Below are 18,116 nucleotides of genomic sequence, written 5' to 3' on the forward strand. Positions count from 1 at the left end.
ACCCTGACATGGAACTCACTTCCCTTCTGATGTTGGGGGAGTGGGGACCAACTCTTGAAATATAACCTGTCATCTTTCTTCACCTTCACCTCTCTGTCCTGTGCTTACCTCATTTGTAACTACTTCCCTTGCTGCTTTTTCTCAGGTTAAGTGGATGAGACCTCTCCCCACACATCTGTTCTTAGCCTGGCCCTGGAGAAACCCTATTTGTAGCCCCCCATCCCTGCTTTATCTGGGCTGTTTAAGATCTCTCAATTTTGCTTTCCATTACCTTTAAAATCTTCACCCATTAAAAAAAATGCACTGATAGAGATTTTTTTTTTCTCTCTCATTACAAAAGACATGCTTATTGGGAAACAATTGGAAAATAGGGAAAAGTATAAAGAAGAATATAAAAATCATTCACAATCCAATCACTTTAATCCAAACACTGCTAGCACTTGGTGTATTTTTCCCTCTGGTATTTTTCTAAGTATTGTATATACATACAAATGTGTTTTTAATTTCTTTGTTTTCCCCAGAATTGAGCTCTTACAGAACACATAGTTTTCTATTCTGGGTCTTTCACTTTTTATTATATTGTGAGCATTATAACAATATTGTGAAATATTGTTTGAAAACCTGATTTTTAATGGCTAATGGTCGAAGTTCAGAGAGAGATTTTGGTGCTATCATGCTGCTGTTAAGCTAGCAACTCATATAAACTTAGTTCCTGCCCTGCTTCTTAATTCTTCCTCCCCAAAGAGCTCTTGACCAAGGGAACCACCCATATAAAGAGAAGAAGCCAACTGTGAAATAAGGAACTACTTTATTAATAGCTCAGTGAACACCTGAAGCCAGCACTTCCACATTTCTGTGCTCACTGGTCTAAGTGAAGCTTAATCCCCATCCCTGGAATCTTAGATGGTCTATCTAGGTAGGCCTGTGGAACTGACTTGGAATTTACTTACTTGGCCCCCTGTGGCTTTGGAGAGATAACCTCTTTGGATATTTGCTCATATGTAAAATGAGCATCACAAGAGTGCTTGCCCCATAGAGTTTTGTACAGATTAGGTGAGGTGAACATATCCTGTGCTTATCACAGTACCTGGAAGATGGTAAATGATCAACAAATGTTAGTTTTATCATTTCCCTCTCATTGGACATTTATGTGGTTTAAACATTCTCACTATTGTAAACTAATCAGTGTGTCAGTATTCAACAAATATGTATCAAGTATTTACCGTGTGCCGAGTATTTCCTAAATGCTGGGAGTTACAGGTGTCTGACCTTACGGAGTTTAAATTTTAGTGGAGAAGCATGATAAATAAGCAAGGTAAGTTCAGGTGGTGACAGGGACTGTACAAGGTAATGTAGTGAACTAGGGGGTGGCAACTTCATGTAGGGTGGTCAGGGGGGACCTTTCAGAATATGTGACTTGAATGACAGAAAATCTGGGAAAGGTCAAGTTGAAAGACTCTGAAGTGGAAGTGAACGTGGGGAGTTTAGTCAAATTCAGGAGCAGTGAGTGAGCAAAGAGGGGATGGGCGGGGCACCTTGTCATGGAGAGCTTTGGAGGACAAGGTAAGCAGGGTGGACCTGATTGCAAATGTGCTCCACCTGGCTCACATGGGCTTGTGAGAGCCAATTACACCTATCTCTTCCCAACTCCTTGTGTGGTGACATCACATGTTGATAATTTGAAATGGCCACAGTAAGAATATTTATACCACGGAAATCTGTAGCAGATGTTACGAATCAGGGCTTTATCCTTCAGAGAGCCAGTTGTTAAACCTTTACAAGCACACCCCTGGAGCGAGCTGATCTAGGTTTTAAAAACACTTTCATTATCTGCCCTGTGGAAAATGAATTGTATGGAAGTGATACAGCAGTGACCATTCTTCAACGTATGGTTTTGAATGCAGGTCTGAATATTTCCTTAGGAGAAATTATTAGAAGTGAAATGACTGCATAAAATGATCTAATTGCTCCCCACTGGAAGTTTTCACCAATTTGTTTAATTTTTTTTTTAAACGTTTATTTATTTTTGAGACAGAGCATGAACAGGGGAGGGGCAGAGAGAGAGGGAGATACAGAATCTGAAACAGGCTCCAGGCTCTGAGCTGTCAGCACAGAGCCCGACGCGGGGCTTGAAATCATGGACTGTGAGATCATGACCTGAGCCGAAGTTGGACGCTTAACCGACTGAGCCACCCAGGCGCCCCTAATTTTCACCAATTTGTATATCCACCAGCTAGGAGAGACAATTTCCTGTGCCCTTATTGATTACTGATCACTAGCAAGGGAGAAAAAAAAGAAAAAGAGAAAGAAAAAACTAAATGTGTTAGATGAAAAATGGTATTCTATTTGGTTATTAGTGATTGGATGTTTATTGATCATTTGTCTATCTTCTTTTTTTTATTATTTTTTAATGTTTATTTTTGACAGAGAGAGCGAGCGAGAGAGAGCAAAAATGAGTGGGGGAGGGACAGAGAGAGAGGGAGACACAGAATCTGAAGCAGACTCCAGGCTCCAAGCTGTCTGCATCAAGCCCGACGCGGGGCTTGAACTTCGGACCACGAGATCATGACCTGAGCTGAAGTCAGACGGTCAACCGACTGAGCCACCCAGGCACCCCTCATTTGTCTGTCTTCTTTATGGAATTATTTATTCATGTCCTATGCTCCATTATGAGGACATTGGGTGTTTGTGTTTTTCTTATTGATTTGTCAGAACTCTTCATAAGTTAAAAGTACTACTTTTTGTTTGCATTATGTTACAAATATTTTCCTTAGTTCACTCTTCTTTCCTTAGTTCACTTTTTAATTTTTTTTTAGTATATAAAAGCTTAGCATTTGTATGGAATGGGATCTATATTGTTTCTGCCAGTGCTTTCATGTTTGAAAAACTCTTCTCTAGTGGTCTGAGGAATGTTCATTTATGTTTATGTATATTTTCATAAAAAATACATCTTTAGTCAATTTGGAATTGATTTTGGTTTAAGATCTTAGGTAATAATTCAATTTCATTTTATTCTAAATGGTTTACCAATTTTCCCAGCACTAGTTACTGAACATGTATTTCTTTTCCCACTGAATTTTAATTTTACCTCTATCATCATCTACAATTTCATGTATAGTAAGGTCTGTTTCTGTTTCTACTTAGTTCCATTGATCTTTTTATTATTTCCTCATTAGCATGCTGTTTTAATTTTTAGCTTTATATTAGAATATTTGATAAGGCCACATCCGGTTTAGTACACTTTAGAATCACTTCGCAGTAATATAAAAAAAATAGAACTTGGCTGGGAATTGCAACAGCCTTTTATTGGTTTAGTCAGAAAGGACATTTATAGAAAGGACATCTTGGAACTTGGTGTTTATTAAAGGCTTCTCTTACCTTTGCAGTCAAATATTATTTCCAATTTTCTTCCTTGAGGCAAATTCTGTTTCTATGTATCTTGTTACGGTTTTTTTTTTCTCTAGATACAGTTTTTATTGCTATATGAGCAGGATACTTTTTCTGATGTGTCTGGCAAGCTATAATTTTTTTTCTTTGTTTCTGTATATTGATCACTTACATTGGTGTCCCAGTGAAATCTAAACTTCCAGGACCTATAAACAGCTGTCTGATCTGGCACCATCTGTCCTCCAGTTCCATCTCCTGCTTCTTCTGTGTTTTCTATACCTTAGGCCCCCTGACTTTCTCCAACTTCCTCCAACACCCTAAGGTCTTTGTTTTACTACTGTGTGTGATCTGTTCCTTGTATCTCAGACTTCCCAGTCTCTTCTGTATGCAGATAATCCCTTTTTCTTCTTCAGGTCTGGGCTTACGTGTCCTCTCCTCCCAGAGGGCTTTACTGACCACGCTATCAATCCATAATTACTTATTTGCAAGAATCTTGGCTATTTATTTAATTATTTATTTGTTCCTACTGCCCAGGACAGTATCTGTCAGTGAGTAGGCTCTCAGTCTATGTTCTTGGAGTAAATAAATGCATCTGGCTACCTTTCTGTACTCTCTAATTAGTTCTTATATAGACAAAGGAGTTCTTTTACTTGAAATGTCCAGAATTGGCTTATTCCAGCTTCATGATTATTTCTGGAGTTGGGGTAGATTGCAGTGATTGATAAAAAAATATTATGCAATAAAATGCAGCCAAACATCGGTTATCCATGAACACATGATCAACTAAGAAATGGTGCTAACTGCATGATTGAGAGAGACTGCCAGGTCTTCCCTGTGTGCTTGCCAGTGGCCCCTCTGACCAGCAGACCACCTCATCACCATTGGTCACATGTGGGCCTTCCCATTTCTCTAAGTGGCTGGGGGTGTAATCTCACTTCTGCCGGTTATGTTTCCACATCTACTCTCAGTCACAGCCGTTCATTTTCCTGTGTTTTCAGTTTCTTTCTAAGAGATCACTTCCACCAGTGTAAATACATGCTATTGAATCTCACATAAAAAAAGCAACCTTCCCTTCACTTCATACCCCTCTCTATCCTCTGTCCCATTTCTCTGCTCTTCTCTGCGGAGTTCTCTTATCAAGAGTTGTCAGTAGCTGTCTCCGTTTTCTCATCTGCTGTTACCCTCCTCAAGCTACTCTGAAAGGCTTCAGTTTGCTAAAACTGCTCTTGTGAAGGTCCTCAGGGGTACCATGGTTCCCCTGCATTTTCAGGTTCCTTCTCTGACTTGATTTTATTTGACTTTTTATTTGGTACAGCTGACTATTCTCTCATTCTGGAAACACTTACTTCTCTCTGCTTTGGGGATAGCATGCTCTTCTGTAGGGTTTCCCTCCCAGCTCTGTGGCTGTTCCTGATAGTCTCTGTTGCTGGCTCCTCCTCTCTGCTATACCCCTAAGAAAGGTGTGCCCCAGGGCTGGGTTCTGGCCGCCTCTTGTCTGCCTATACTCATCCCTAGGAGCTCATCCATTCTTGTGGGTTTATGCAAATCTGTATTTAGATGACTTCTCCATTTGTAGATCTAGCCTTCGCCTCTCCTCTGAGCTGTAAGTCCAACTGCCCCCTTGACATCTTAACTCAGGTGTCTCGTAGGCATCTTCACCTTAATGTGTCCAAACCAAACTTTCAGCTTATCCCATCTTCCAATCTGTTCCTCCACTGTGTCTTCCCTGTTCCACAAATGACACCACCATCTATAGTGTGGCTCCAATCCCAGCTTGTGTCAAAGAGTTAAGGAAGGCGTGTGGTGGGAGTAATAGCTCTGTTCTCCAGGGGTGCTCTTACCAGGACGTGTCCTTTCTCCCATGTGACTCTCCTCATTTTGTAGTGGATGTCTCAGAACGCAGGGTGTACAGCCAGTTCTACCCACCCACCCCTCCTACTTTCTCTCCCTTCTTAGGAGTTTTGGACTCATAATGGCTCTAGAAGCAGAGGCACTGAAGGCTGGAGTGGGCAATGGTATTCGGTCTACTTGAAAGTTATACTCATGCAAGAAAAGGTTGGCCTCTTGCTTTTCTGGGTAGTGCAGCCTCTGGGTTCCTGTGATGTGGAATAGGAATTGTGGGTGATGGATGGAACATTTATGGAAATTCTTTCAGGCTGGTAGGTTTGTTCTGTTCCAATTCCATTCTCAGTTGTTGTTTTTTAAATGCTATTTGTTTTTGTGTTTTTTTTTTCTTTATCATCATATGCATTTTGGTGGGGAATGGGTGAGTGTAAATCAAAGACTGTCAGCAGATGGTATTTTAAGGTAGAAATCCCCAGGGAACTGCAAATATAAACAATCATGAGAAACGTCTTCATACTCGTCAGACTGGCAGAATTCAGAAATGTGGATAATTTTCTTATTGGCACTGATGTGGGGAGATGGGAACTTTCATGTATTGCTGGTGAGGACACAATTGGTACAATGATTCTGGAAAGTAATTTGGTGGAATCTAGTGAAATGAAACATGTGTATGACCTACAATCTAGAAACCCCACTCAGGTATACGTATCCTAGAGAAATTCTTTGTGTGGGCCATGTACAGAGATTTCATTATTGTATTACTTGTAAAAATAGCAGGGAGTTAATGGCAACCTAAGTGCCCATTACAAAGGGCACCCAGGTGTCTCAGTCAGTTAAGAATCTGACTCTTGATTTCAGCTCAGGTCTTGATCTCAGGGTCTTGATGTCAGGGTTGTGAGTTCAAGCCCTGTGTTGGACGCCATGTTGGGCATGGAGCCTACTTAAAAAAAAAAAAAAGAAAAAAAAAAGAAAAAAAACAACCAACAACAAAGGGAATAGGTAAGTAAAGTGTGGTGGGAACAGCTGTGGGACATGCAGTAGAGAACCAAGATCCTACATGCAGCAAGAGGGATAGGTTTTAAAAACATTGTTGAGTGAACAAAAATAGAAACTGAATGAAATTGGTAACATAATGTGACTTACATAACTGATCCCAGCATCTTATGTTTTATAAAGACAAATGGATACTTAAGATTATGTGTTAAATATATCAGAGAGGGTGCCCATGCTGGGGGAGGGGCTTAAAAGTGTTTTTTAGGGATGAAGAGGGAAAAGCCCTGTTGCCCTCTGAGTCATTTTAGGAACAGGGAATAACAACATGTCTAAAATCACTCACAGAAAGTTCAGATTTGAAATATTTCCCCCGTAAATTTCAGAAAGCTAGATTTATATTTTGCAAATGTGGTATCTTTTCTTCACAGAGTCATCTTTAAAACCCTGGTCCAGGACTAGTGTGAGTAAGACATGCCTTAGGTAATGGAAGTTTGGGGTGGGGTTTGTCTCTTTTCTGCCCCCAACCTGCTCCAAGTTGCAGAAGGTGTGAAACCACTCTGTGTAGTCATCCTATTGTCTAGGAAATGAGCACTTACAGACAGAGACTGCACCCATTCACTTCGGTGTCCCCAGCACCGGGCTACTGATTGGCAGGGAATAGTCTGTCAGCACTTCTTGCCAGTTTTAGTTGCATCACCTCATTGGCAACTTTCCTAGTATATATGCTTGCCTTGAAAGAGGCTTATCAAAGTAATCTCCCTACCTTCCACCTGAAAAGGCAGGTCTCACACCAAGAGACAGTATGGCACTGTCTACCCAGAGCATAACATGTCATCTGGTCACAGGTGAAAAGCATAAAAATAGGCTTTACTGAATGATAGACAGGTCTATCCCCACAAGGAGACAGCATCTTTTCCATTTAAGAAATACCTTTGTGGAATTCTGCTCAAGTTCATTCAATATCGCAAATATATGTGAATGCCTACTAAGTGCAAGGGAACAGAAACCTAGGGAGCAGTTTCAGTGAGATGACCAGAATGCTCTAGAGTGAGCAGTATACAGAGTGGTACATTGAGTACAATCTTTTATGCAACGGTAGGAATAATAGGAAATAATAAGGCCTTACATTTATAGAATGCTTTATACCTTTCAAAAGTACTTGCATGTCAATTATCTCAGCATGGATTGGCGACCACAATCTCAAGCAGTACCTGTGATCAGGTAGATATTTTCTTTGGAAAATGGTCTCCAGCATTGGACATCCTACTTTTTTGGGGTTGTGTGAGTGTGCGGGGGAAAGAGTCAATTGTCGTGTGCTTCCATAGAAGGATATGGAGGAGCCAAGACTGAAAAGTTTCCCATCCCTAGGAGTGAGACCTTGCATCACTGATTCCCAGCCCTGCTTATTGATTCCCCAGGGGTGTCTTAAAATTCTTCAAAGGAAATTAATTGTAATTCACTTCAATTTTTAAAATACACATATAGACTGCATAGCACAAAGCTTCTGGGCAGGGGTGGACCAAGGGAGGTGGACTTGAAGTTGTATGTGTGTCAAAGAAACTGTCAACCAGGCAGAGAACAATAGGAATCTGAAACTCCCCCAAACTTGGGGGAGTGATTGGTCTGTGTTCACACCTGCAGGGTAGGCAGAGGCAAAAGTGGGTGGTGTTGGTTACTGAAAAAGTTGACATAACTTGTTGGATAACTGCAGTGACTCCAAACTCTCAACAGAAGATGCCCTGCTGTTCCCAGAGTCTGGAAAAGCAGTCTTCCTGGCCCCAGGAAATATATTAAATCTATGTTCTACAGTGGGTGGCAGGGCCTCATTTTGCCATTATTATTTTTAATTGGCTAATTTAATTGTTCAATGCTTTTATTTTTTTTAAGTTTATTTACTTATTTTTGAGAGAGAGACAGTATCAGCAGGGGAGGGGCAGAGAGAGAGGGAGACAGAGAGAGAATCCCAAGCAGCCTCTGCACTGTCTGTTGTGGGGCTTGAACCCACGAAATCGTGAGATCTGATCTGAGCCGAAAACAAGAGTCAGATGCTTAACTGACTGAGCCGTCCAAGTGCCCCAATGATTCAATGATTTTAACATTTGTTTGTTGAAACCAAGAAAATGCTGTTGGGTGGCTTGGTTTAAGAACACAACCATGGTGTTGGTCATTCTTTTCCTTTCCTACCCAAATTAGAAATGCTAGGTTTGCTCTGTTGTGGCATCTGGTTAATGCAGACACATGGATCACTGTGTGTTTTGGTGCTCAGAACTTAAGAGGCATCCTACCAGATGGGGAGGAACTCACTGATGACTGGGTCTCAAAGGACTGTATCAAATGCTGCCCCTGCTTTTCTCCTCTTGCCTTGCTGGGTTTGCATGGGAAGTGGGATTTGAGGGCAGCCAAAAGTATGTTTGGGCTATGTGTTCTTAGCCTGGTTCTGCACAGGAAGGGGGGCAAAGAGGCTAGCAGTAGGGGAGCCTCTGCTTTGGGAACATGAAGCAGTCTGGGAGAGGAAGAAGGAAGTTAAGGCAGGGAGTGTTAGGGAAGCCTTAATTCATTTCATCCAATAGCTCAGAAACGGAAGTTGCAATGTCTCCTCATCTGCAGGTAGTGCCATGAATGGAGTCACAGCATTTTAGAGCCCTCACGGACCTTGGACTATGGCATGTGCATTAATTGGCTGTAAGAGGAGCAGTTGTTCTTCCCATTTCCCTGGGGCACAGTGTTCTGGGTTTTGGGAAGAAGAGCACAGGTGTGAAGGGCACAGGACTTCATCTTTGCTCCTCACTTTGTTCCTGGGCCTTTTCTTTCCAGCTGCTCTAAAAGAACTTCTCAGTGGCCTGTCTCTCCACTTCCTCTGTTGGAAGCAGGCCAACTGCCTAGCACCCAGATGGCAGGAGGCATCAAAGGCCTCATATAGCTTCAGAATGTCCTGGTTCTATAATATCCCAGAAGGAGTGTGAGGATATGATGATGTCTTGTTTCTTAGTCTTCAGATAAATTCAAACTCCCTTTATTTTCAATTTTTCCATACCCTGCTGTGCTCTTTCTTTCTACCACTCCCCAGAAGGTGGTGAATGTGGTGGGCCAATGGGCTCAACGAGAGATGTTTCTCCCTTTTGAGAGAAGGCATCTCAGTCTGCTGTACCCAGCTACCCCATTCTTGGGCCACTCCCTCAGTGGAGGATCTGTTTCTGCAGACCTGCCCTACCCCTACGACTGCCTTGCTCACCCTAACTTCTCTGGCTCATTGTGACTTTTGTCCTCTCCCTCGGCATAGAGGGGGTAGAACAGAATGCTCAAAAGCCAAGGAAAAGAAAAGCACCAACACAGATGAGCTGGCCAAGAGCAAAGGGCAGCTAACATGACAGGAAACATGATAGGTGGGTTCTAGTCCTGCCTGGCTTTGCAAACTATGGAAGTTTGCATGAGTCACTTCACTTTTTGGACTCAGTTTCTTCCTCTACAAAATGCCTCTGCTTCCTCTGCCTTCTGCCTCACAGAATCCATATATAAAGTATGCAAAAGCACTTTGGAGAATATTAAATACTAGATGAAGGTAAGGTACTGGACAGGATTGTACACCTCAGGCTTCTCAACCAGGGTTCCAGGTGCAGTCCTCAGTCTGCCATGAGTAGATGTGCACTGTCCATTCCCATTGTTCCAATCTTTTTAAATTTTTTATTTAAAATCCACTTAGTTAACATACTGTGTAATATTAGTTTCAGGTGTACATTGTAGTGATTCAACACTTCCATACATCACCTAATGCTCATCACAACAAATGCACTGCTTAATCCCCATCACATATTTAACCCATCCCCCTTCCCACCTCCCTTCTGGTAACCATCAGTTTAAAAGTCTGTTTCTTGGTTTGCCTCTCTCTCCTCCCCCCCCCCTTTGCTCATTTGTTTTGTTTCTTGAATGAAATATGAATGAAATCATATGGTATTTGTCTTTCTCTGACTGACTTATTTTGCTTCATATAATACTCTCTAGCTCCATCCACGTCATTGCAAATGGCATGGCTTTATTCTTTTAAGGCTGAGTAATATTCCATTGTGTGTGTGTGTGTATCTCCATTATATATATGTATCTATCTATCTATGCCATGTCTTATTTATCCACTCAGCAATCGATGCAAACTTGTGCTGTTTCTATAATTTGGCTATTGTTGATAATGCTGCTATAAACATTGGGGTGCATGTATCCCTTTGAATTAGTATTTTTGTATTCACTGGGTAAATACTTAGTAGTATGATTGCTGGATCATAGGGTAGTTCTACTTTTAGCTTCTTGGGGAACCTCCATACTGTTCTCCAGAGTGGCTGCACCGGTTTGCATTCCCACCAGCAGTGCAAGAGGGTTCCCTTTTCTCCACATCCTCGCCAACACCTATTGTTTCTTGTGTTGTTGATTTTAGCCATTAAGTGTGAGGTGATAGCTCACCGTAGTTTTGATTTGCATTTCCCTGGTAATAAGTGATATTGAGCATCTTTTCATGTGTCTGTTGGCCATCTGGGTGTCTTCTTTGGAAAAATGTCTATTCATGTCTTCTGCCCATTTTGTAAATTGGATTATTTGTTTTTCAGGTGTTGAGTTTTATAAGTTCTTTATATATTTTAGGTATTAACCCTTTATCAGATATGTCATTTGCAAGTATCTTCTCCCATTCCACAGATTGCCTTTTAGTTTTGTTGATTTTTTTTTCTTTGCTGTGCAGAAGCTTTTTATTTTGAAGTAGTCCCAATAGTTTATTTTTGATTTTGTTTCCTTTGCTTCAGGAGACATATCTAGAAAAAAGTTGGTATGGCCAATGTCAAAGAGGTTATTATTGCCTATCTGCCTGTGTTCTCTTCTAGAATTTCTATGGTTTCAGGTCTCATATTTAGGTCTTTAATCCATTTTGAGTTTATTTTGTGTATGATGTAAGAAAATGGCTCAGTTTCATTCTTCTGCATGTTGCTGCCCAGTTTTCCAAACACCATTTGTTGAAGAGACTTTATTTTTCCATTGGATATTCTTTCCCGCTTTGTCAAAGATTGACCATATAACTGTGGGTTCATTTTTGGGTTTTCTATTCTGTTCCTTTGAGCTGCATGTCTGTTTTTGTGCCAGTACCATACTGTTTTGATTACTGCAGCTTTGTAATATAACTTGAAGTCTGGAATTTTGATGCCTCAGCTTTGTTTTCCTTTTTCAAGGTCTTTGGCTATTTGGGATATTTTGTGCTTCCACATAAATTTCAGTATTGTTTCTTCTAGCTTTGTGAAAAATTCTGTTGGTATTTTGATAGGGGTTGCATTAAATATGTAGATTGATTTGGGTAGGATAGACTTTTTAATGATTTTTTTTTCAATCTATGAACACGAAATGTCTTTCCATTTCTTTATGTCATCTTCAATTTCTTTCATCAGAGTTTTCAAAGCACAGGTCTTTCACCTCTTCCTCATTGCTCCAATCTTTTTAAAAAATTTTTTTTTCAACGTTTATTTATTTTTGGGACAGAGAGAGACAGAGCATGAACGGGGGAGGGGCAGAGACAGAGGGAGACACAGAATCGGAAACAGGCTCCAGGCTCCGAGCCATCAGCCCAGAGCCTGACGCAGGGCTCGAACTCACGGACCGCGAGATCGTGACCTGGCTGAAGTCGGACGCTTAACCGACTGCGCCACCCAGGCGCCCCCTCATTGCCCCAATCTTGACCTTACATTTCATGGCTGTCTCTTCCCTGGATTTCCCTCCCTGACAGAAGAGAGATCAGAAAATGTGCTTATTTTGTCTCTGAGATATTGAAATTGACTAAGAAAATGCCTTAAACACATTTTTCAGTCTTGGCACTTTAAAACAAAGTCAATTGCTGAGAAAAAGTACGAGGGGTGTTTGTTGCGGGTTTAAAAAGAGGCAGGTAGCCTTTGCAGGCCGGACCACCAGTCTTATCACCTCACTACACTCTTGAGGACAACAGGTTCTGAGATGGGGTGTCCCATAGCAATTGTGTAAGGCAGGGATTCTTACTCCTCTTTTACAGATAAGAAAACTGAGCCTGTGTGAGCAGACAGAGCTCATCCCAGTGGTAAGTGGTGAAGACAGGATTTGATCCTAAGCCTGTTAAGCTCCAGAATTCATCTTCTTCCCACTGCAGCATAACGCTGACTGTGCATATGATGTAGATAGGACAGCTCTCATCCTGCTGCTCCAAAATAGTTCAAAGCAGGACTTAGAACTTTGATGAATCTGCAAGATAAATCTAACTTCAAAGCACACAGATGAAAAATAGAGCTTTTACTGAATATTTTCTTGGCCAGATGAGGAAGACATTTTGCACTGTATATCATCTAGAAAAACTTTCTTGAATTCCTTGAATTCATTTTTAACACCTCTATTCTCCCTAATGCTTTTCTCTCAGCTCCACTTTTAGGGTTGCTTCATCTATTTTCTCTCCCTCTTTTCCTTTGACTCCTCGGTACTCCCTCCATTGTTCTAAGCGATTCACCGCCCACCCAGGCCAACATGCACAAGGCGGCCAAGCAGAATCTCTGCAGTTAGTTGAGCTGACTTCCTTTGATAGCAATCCAGCGAGCATCTGCAGTTACTTCAGCATGTCCCCAAGTGGCTTAACAAAGTATTCACCCAAAAGAGCTGGTGTCTTCCAGGGGTAGGGAGGACTATGCTGTTAAAAATATAGGATTTTTCTCTGTGCTGTTTCACGTGGGAGAGCATGAAGAAGGAGAGACAGTTCAAAGATGAGAATTAAGCTACAGGGAGGCCAGTGGGGACGGAGAGGAGGAGACCGCCATGAGACACTGAAAGGTAGAATTATAGGACTTGGAGATTATCTGGAGAGACAGAGAAAGGGAAGAATTTTTACTACAGCAAAGAGTAGGATGAGCTGGAGAATTCCAGAAGAGAAACAGATTTGAGATGGAGTGAGAGGAAAATAGTTTAGGGAAGATAATATATTTTCAGAACATAGGGCTTCCTTGCTATCAACTTGGGACACTGCTCCACCTGTCCGGCCCTAGCAGATGCACTCCCTGCTTTAGCCTTGGATCATCTGCTGGGGAGCTCAGCACCAGTGGGGGAGATGGGAATGGCTGGCTCAGGAGACCAGAATGCAGTTCTGCAGTTCCCCACTGTGAGTGCTCCTTAGACTGAGGACTTTGCTTGGAGTCCCCTGGAGCTGCTCCCTCTGGTAACCTCTGGGGTTACCATTTTTTTCTGGGCATGGTTCCTCAGTCTTCTCTGTCAATTTGTACTCATTGGCTTTTGATCTTTTAGAAATTTCTTGATGATGGCATTTTTGTTTTCTATTTCTAGTTATAGACTAATTCTTAAACAAAACAAAGCAACTGAAGGGAAAGAAAGGGAGACATGCACTTAGACTGCTCTCTTGATCAACTCTCCTACAGTTGTTTTCCTGGCTCATTCCCTTCCTGACTGAATTCCTTGAGGTCAGGAAAGATGGCTTATTCATCTTTTTGTTCCCAAGCACTGGCTGATTCTTTTTTTACATGCACTGGGGAACTTAGTATTTAAGGAATTGTATGTTTACTTCTTTTATAAACTAGAAAAAAAAAAGATAAAAATATAACACATCATCTCCAACTCAAGATATACCCCCATCCCCGTATTTTCAATTCAACACTATTTCTGAGTGCCTCTTCTGTCTTTAGCATGAGTTAATCACAAATGTGAGAAGGATATGAATACTTCAGAAGACTTAAAGCCTTGAAGCTATTTCGCCTGTTCCTGCCTCTAGATTTGAGGGATAGAGAGGATGAAGGATGGGTGATCAGGATGAAGGATGGCAGTGAGGATGAAGAGTGGTGGCAGTTCTCTGACTAAAGGAAGTTCTTTGCGTGGCTGTCTGGTGGGGGAGCTTTTCTCAGTCCACCCATGTGTCTTTGTTGCATACCTGCCCTGTGATCAGGATGTGGTAGAGATAGGTGGTACAATGCATGATGCACCACACAGGGTCCTGGCCCTCCTGGAGCCAAAGGGATAAGCCTGACACACAGGTAGCAATTGAAAAACATTCAGAATCAGAGAGTTAAAAAATCATAGCATTTGTAAATTTTGTCTCAGCCTTACTGTACTTGCTAAATTAGTAGCTCATGCAGCAAGAATCATTCAGGTTTCAAAAAGGGAGATATCAGAGTAGGGAAAGCATCTTTGTATCTTTGCATATGGTTCCTGAATTCCCATTGGCTCCAAGAGAATCCTCAGCAACCCTAATTTTGTGAGGTGATTGCTCTCACAGCCCACCATATTGAGCACCCCCAATATACATGGGGGAAACATACATGGGAGAAGAAGAATATAAGGATGCATTCACATTTTTTTTTTCTGCAAATGACTGTCACTGAGTCATCTTGGAGCCTACCTGGCAGTCTGTTCTCAAGGTAAAATAGTATCCTGTTTCTAGAATGACTCCTTTTATGCTCACCAGCAGTTCTGACCTCAGAGTTTGGGGAATGGGTCAGTCTTAATTACCTTGCTGAACTGTGGCATTCTTTGGGGGGACTTCCAGGACTGGGAGAAACGTGTGACAAGGACCATTCTGGGGTCTTCCCCCATCTGCGAGGTTACCACATAGGTGTCACTGGACTTGTAGCACAGCCTACATTCTGCTTCTGCCTGTGATAAGGAATGCAGTGAATCTTAGCCGAATGGCTCAGGATTGCTTGATGCCAAGTATTGCATTCTGAGCACGTCAGAATACAGTGGGCCTAATGGATAAAGCTATTATAAATGATCTAATTAATACAGCAGACCGCTGTTTTATTATGGGGGCTGTGGGCTCCCATCAGCGCACGCCGCTTAGAGTTACTGCCATCAGCTTCTTCTTGTTCTTGGTGTTCGGGTGGCTAATGCACTATATAGAGATTCAGAGGCATTTAATAAGATGATAAAATGCCATGCTGAATTAATGTTTAGAGCTTCTTGGCTCAGGCTCTCTAAATCTAGAAGTACTCAGGACTGAAAACTAAGAATTTGTCTTGGTCCCAATGCTCTCTCTGCTCACCCCCATTATTCTTTTGCAGCATGTCCCTCGAAGACTCTTGCATTCTGTCATCCAGTTGGAGAACACCTTCTAACATGATGGGACATATCATGAAATGTGCCATACGTGTTACCAGGGAAGCTCTACTGGTAACTCACAGGGCTGTGGCACCTCCTGGATCATTCTTATTTCCAGATACCCATGTTTGGTACAAATGGCATCTAGTTTGTTTCCTCTCTCCAAACCACACCATTCCTAAAGTGTTGTTCTTTGGAACTGTACCTGTTGGAGCCTTTCTTAATCCCAGACAAATCTGGTCCATTGCATTTTGAGCTTGTGATGTTATCTTGGATTATAGGGTGATTTGGTAAGGCTATTGTCCCAAGGCTGTCAAATTCTTTCTAGGCGTTGTGCTACATTTCGCTAGTGGACATCAAGAGGGAGTGGCCTGTATTAGAGCCTCAGGGTTCAAATATCCAGAATATCCTGGCTTCTCTAGGAGGGGTTAACTGAGTGAAAAATAAAACAAACCTGATCATTTTTCTATTTGGGTATTTTTTTTTTATCAAAATAGAACTCTATTAAAAAGTTAAATCACTATATACATAGTGTAGTGTATTAATTTTTCTATTGCTGCTGTAACAAATTCCTGTGAGGATAACACCTTAAAAAACCCACAGATTTATTACCTTCCAGTTCTATGCAGCAGAAGTCTGGTATGGGTATCACTGGATTAAACTCAAGGTGTCAGCAGAATGTTCCCTTCTAGAGGCTCTGGGGGGGAATTTGTTTCCTGGTCTTTCTGGTTGTTGGCAGCATTCATTTCTTTGGAGCTATAGGATTACAGTCTCCATTCTCTTGCTGGCTATAACCAGAGGGCGTCTCCTTCTGGAGGCTGCTTTATTCTCTGGCTTATGACCCTCTTCCTCCTTCTTCAAAGCCAACAAGAGCAGGTGGACTTTTCTCATGCTACATCTTTGGCCCAATTTTTTGACTTCCTCATCTACTTTTAAGAGCTCATACGATTGGATTAGAGATTGTGTAAATAGGTAGATGAGACCTTGATAACCCAGGATAATCTCTCCACTTTAAGGTCAGCTGAGTAGCCACTTTAATTCCACCTCCAGTCTTAATTCTCTTAATTTATAGGTCCTGGAGATAAGGATGTGGACATCTCTGGGAGGGGTATTATTCTGCCTGCCACATATAGTTTCTTTGCAAAGCCTACATTACATTTAATTTAAATTCTAGAAGTTTACAATAAGGAGGAGGGAAATTGATGCTTATTGAGCACCTGCTGTATGCCAAGCATCATGCTAGACCTGCACATGCATTATGTGCATTAGGTAAGTACTATCCTCACTCTGTTGATGAGTTAACTAAGATTTGTAGAAATTAAGTTACGTGCCTAAGATCCAAAAGGTAGTAATGACAGAGTCAGGATTTGAGCCCAGGAGGGTAACACTCCAACATCTGAATCCTGCTCTTTCTAACACATCGTATTGTTCTCTCTTGGGATTTCAACCAAGAGCCTCAGAATTAATGTCTTATTTAAACATACATGTTTTCTCTAGATTGGAGTTAGTATGTTTGAGGCCTGGGCTTCAGGTGGAGTGTAGATCTCTAATTTCCCCCTACTTCAGTCTCTCATAAGAGCAGGACTAATTTTATGTTACTCAGGTCTGGGGAAGGACAGTGTAGGAAGTGAGGAAACTGTCCTGGAGCCTTTGGCTGGGCCAAGCTCAAAGTCACTTGAGTGCTTAAAGTGGAACCAGGCATCTTGTCCCTGTAGTGCCCAAACTTAGGTGTTGGAAAGCCTCTTGAAGCTCCTCCTCTGTTCTGCTCATCTCAGCTTGCCTGGGACTCTGCAGGAGGCTGGTCTTGGGCAAGTGGCACCTGCTTTCTCAGTTGACTGCAACCCATACACCCATGGTCATCTTGCCACACGTGTCAGAAATGCAGGAGCTCTGCAGGGAAAAACCTTCCAGGAATTGCAGGAACAAAGGAGACGGTACGGCAGAAGGAGGTGACAGATTTGGGACAGCTGTTGGCAGGGTCACATCTGGACACCTCCAGGTCTGTAAAACACCCCAGTGATGTGATCACTGATGTCCTACAGATACACTTGGTTTAGATATGGGTAGACTGTTGATACTGTGGTATTTTGGAGGCTCACAGTTCAAGTCAGAGTTATTTGGCTTCTGCATCAATTAGAAAGATCCTCAGAGATGTGCAGCCCCATCCCTGAGATAATCGTCAGAGTAATGACTCAGGGGGGGCTGCAGCTATTTCAGTCTTCAGTACATACATGTGTACACTCATGTACATAGTTTAAATAATGTGATCAGCTTATGTCCTGCCTCAGTATTCTTGTTTTTCTCTTCCAATTTTGGTACTGCTCTGACAGGCTGGCACAGCACCATGATTCTGTCTTTGCATGTTGATTAAAGCAACTGACAGATCAGGATTACAAGTTGCTAACTCGCTTTTGGGCCCTGGCTGCTGAGGAATTTATAATGTCTATCTGAATCTCTTCTCCCTCTTAGCTTCTGTGCTGAGAGTCAGCAGTGTTGCATGAACTGATGTCAGCATCTTCTGTTTGCATCCAGGAGGGCAGGAGCCTGGGTGAGCAGACACTGGGGACCTCTTTCTATTGATGACCAATTCCTACCCACAAATCACCTGAGTGTGAAGGTGCTGGGCTGTGGGCTCCTTTGTTTCATTTCAGCAAATACTGATTAAACCTCTACTTTGGATATTCAATGACAAACCTCTCCCTTAATTAAAAAGGCAAATACAATAGAGTGTTATAAATGTTATGGGAGGTAGGGAAGTATAGGGTATTATGGGGCCACATAGGCAGGTACCCAGCCCAGTCTTGGCA

Source organism: Lynx rufus, unplaced genomic scaffold (genome assembly GCF_022079265.1).
Source record: "Lynx rufus isolate CCGP_SWC_20201006 ecotype Redwood Valley unplaced genomic scaffold, mLynRuf1.p SCAF_15, whole genome shotgun sequence".
Lineage (NCBI taxonomy): Eukaryota > Metazoa > Chordata > Mammalia > Carnivora > Felidae > Lynx > Lynx rufus.